This window comes from Podarcis muralis, chromosome 3 (genome assembly GCF_964188315.1).
Source record: "Podarcis muralis chromosome 3, rPodMur119.hap1.1, whole genome shotgun sequence".
In the NCBI taxonomy this organism is placed as follows: Eukaryota; Metazoa; Chordata; class Lepidosauria; order Squamata; family Lacertidae; genus Podarcis; species Podarcis muralis.
In genome coordinates, this window is record NC_135657.1 from 18,176,782 (window position 1) to 18,180,619 (window position 3,838).

The following is a 3,838-nucleotide window of genomic DNA, read 5'->3' on the forward strand; positions in this document are numbered from 1 at the left end:
CACCGACCCCGCTCGCTCTCCAGCCTTCAGCGAAAGCCTGCATTCACCCCATAGGACGCACACACATTTCCCCTTCATTTTTGGAGGGGGAAAAGTGCGTACTATAGGGCGAAAAATATGGTAACTTACCTACCTTTTTTATTCCTGATACAGAGACACCCTTCAAAATGTACACTTGTGCAAATTTTGCACTGCACTTCTACAACCAAGTAATGTGCAGAAATATGCATATACTATGGTAAAGTGTGCATTAAAGTAACGTATGGTAGTGAAACTAAAATTTAAAAAAGCATTGTACTAGGGGGAACTGTTTTGCAAAAACGTGCATATGAGGCAAAATTGCTGGCAAAAAAAAAAAAGTATGTATATTAGGAGAACGTCTCAGTAGAATTTTCATAAGGGCTTAAAACAAAAATCACAAACGAATGTAGAAATGTGAAGGGCTGAATATAAGACTGGAAAAATGAGACTCAGAGAAACCAAAATTGACATTCACCCATTCCTAGTCACCAACAGTAAAGAAAAGATAGGTAATATATAGCTCGTATATGCCACCTGGTGGATAAGGAGAAAATAACAAACTCCAATTATGATAAAGGTAAAGGTAAATGACCCCAGATAGTTAAGTCCAGTTGCAGATGACTCTGGGGTTGCGGCGCTCATCTCACTTTACTGGCCGAGGGAGCCGGCGTTTGTCTGCAAACAGTTTTTCCAGGTCATGTGGCCAGCATGACTAAGCCGCTTCTGGCGCAACAGAACACCGAAACCAGAGCAGCGCATGGAAACGCCGTTTACCTTCCTGCTGGAGTGGTACCTATTAATCTACTTGCACTTTTGGGCATGCTTTCGAACTGCTAGGTTGGCAGGAGCAGGGATCGGGCAACGGGAGCTCACCCCATTACGGGGATTCAAACCGCTAACCTTCTGATCGGCAGACCCAAGAGGCTCAGTGGTTTGTACTACCCTGACCATTAGGTCCAGTAGTGACCGACTCTGGGGTTGCGGCGCTCATCTTGCTTTATTGGTCGAGGGAGCCGGCGTACAGCTTTCGGGTCATGTGACCAGCATGACTAAGCCGCTTCTGGCGAGCCAGAGCAGCACATGGAAATGTTGTTTACCTTCCCGCCGGAGCGGTACCTATTTATCTACTTGCACTTTGACGTGCTTTCGAACTGCTAGGTTGGCAGCAGCAGGGACCGAGCAACAGGACCTCGCCCCGTCACGGGGATTCGAACTGCCGACCTTCTGATCGGCAAGTCCTAGGTTCTGTGGTTTAACCCAGAGTGCCACCCGCATCCCTGGTTTAGACCACAGCACCCTCCAATTATGATAGTTCATAGCAATTAGCAGAACCTGCCACAAAATGTCACATAGGGTGCTTCCAGGTGGTGTGTTTATTTGAGCATCCATCCTGTTTTTCTTGCAGGGACATTAAACAACACTGGCTACTTCATGAGAATTGCCTCTGATTTGTTTGTGGGGAGGTTAGACCACTTTGGGCCAAAGCAAAAGTTATTCCACGCTTTCCAGTGCATTTTCCAGTTACTTTTCTGATTGCAAAAAGTCTGATCTTTGGGGAAAGTGGGTTAGTTGTAAAACAACTCCAAGTCAGCTTTAATTTAGCAGCTTGTACTTGAATTCCACCCTTGGATATGCTCATACCAATAACTAACTTAGTTGGTCTCTAAGGTGCTACTGGAAGGAATTTTTTAAATTTTGTTTCAATCACCTAACAGTGAGGGTGAAGGAATCACCGGAAAAGTAAGGTTTGAAAGTAGGGAAGGAGAGAAAAAGAAAGGAGCAGAGTTGCATTACCCTAAGTACTCTCATAAAAATTCCAGGCATAAGAGATGGCATGGAAGAACAAGTAAGGGAAAGGAGAGATAGCTGCCTCGCCTTCAGATAAACTTATCTAGGATTGTTGTGTCTTGTGTCTCTCGCTCAAGGCCAACTCAAGAGCTCTTGGTGCCTAAAATCATAAGATGGCGTCCCACCTTCTTTCTGGGTATGGGAAGAGTGTGGGGTGGGGGAAAGGTTATGTCCTATATTTGAAGAGTTAAGATGCTTAATCCAGACAGGAATGTATTATTACTAAAAGGTTGTTTGAATATCACAAAAGAACAGTTGGCAGCAGGTGTGTTTTTTTAACATCGACTTTTAAATGGCATGGGTAAATTCAGATTTAAAAGGGGAAGGGATATGAGCTGCCATTTTGATGCTAATGATGTTTTCTGAACGTTGCCAAAAAAATGCATTAAGAAAATCAAAACCACAAGAAATACCTGTCTGAAAGAACTCTTAGAAAAGGTTTGCTGGTGTGTGTGTGTGTGTGTGTGTGTGTGTGTGTGTGTGTGTTAAAGGCTACAGTGTATTTAGGGCAACATATGCGGGTGGCACTGTGGGTTAAACCACAGAGCCTAGGACTTGCCAATCAGAAGGTCGCGGTTCGAATCCCCACGACGGGGTGAGCTCCCATTGCTTGGTCCCTGCTCCTGCCAACCTAGCAGTTCGAAAGCACATCAAAGTGCAAGTAGATAAATAGGTACCGCTCCGGCGGGAAGATAAACGGCGTTTCCGTGCGCTGCTCTGGTTCGCCAGAAGCGGTTTAGTCATGCTGGCCACATGACCCGGAAGCTGTACGCCGGCTCCCTCGGCCCATAAAGCGAGATGAGCACTGCAACCCCAGAGTCGGCCACGACTGGACCCTAATGGTCAGGGGTCCCTTTACCTTAAAATATAAAAGTTATTTCAACCCTTCCTCCTCTCAAGGACCCCTTGTGGGTGACAACAGCTTAAAAGACAGCAAAAGACATACATTTGATTTTATGTTCCTTGGTTTTATTGTTTTCACTTTATTAGTAAAAACCAGAAAATGAGATGTATTTACAAGCAAAGTAGCAACCGTATAACAGGATGTTTTATTAAAGTTAATTCACACAGACTTAGCTTGTGCTGTTTAGAAACATTCAGGTTAAACTTTTCTGTTAGGAATTCAGATAGTCAAAAGGGCAATGTAACTGGTCGTGCATGGCAGGTGGTACATGAGAAAGCAAGTCTGCTAGGCATATTGTGACTATATGGTAATATATTTGTGACTACAGACACGCTGTTAAGACCATATTCATGGAAGACAATCTTACGAGTGATCGCCAAAGAAAGAATATATTTGTGACTAAGAAAAAATTGAAAATAAATGTATTGCATACATTTTAAAACTTGTAGATGCAGAACCTCCTCCGTGCTGCATATATTTGCATAATGTTCATGCACAATCCTTCAAGTGGCTTTCTGCTGAGCTTCCGGCTCACAACCTTTGCTTCAAAAGTCTTGAGGAAGTGATATTCTAAAGTTTTCTGCAGGTCCTTTCCCTTAACAGCCATTCCCAACTGGGATCTGGAAAGCGAATGGCTCTGAATTCAGCCGGAGGCTGTATATGCACTGGAAAGATCTATGCCATCCATTTAAAGCACATCTAAGGAGCTATTTGGCCATTTCTAAAATAATTTTTAAAAGGTTGATAACGAGCCAATATTTAGAGATTTTTAGGGGAGCAAGGTTGGCAGCCAAAAGTTTTACTCAGGCGTATTGAAATTAATGAACCTGAGTCATGCTCGTTAATTTCAATGCGTGTACTCTCGAGTAAAACTTGGCTGAATGCCACCCTCGATCCCAGTGAAATAAATGAGGCGATTTATTAGCCGCTCAATCAAGCGGTACACCTAATACACACGTTATAGGAGGGGAGAGAGAGAGAGAGAGAGAGAGAGAGAGAGAGAGAGAGAGAGAGAGAGACCCGCTATCTCTGCGCTTAGGAAAGCAGGAGACGGCGAGAGAAGCG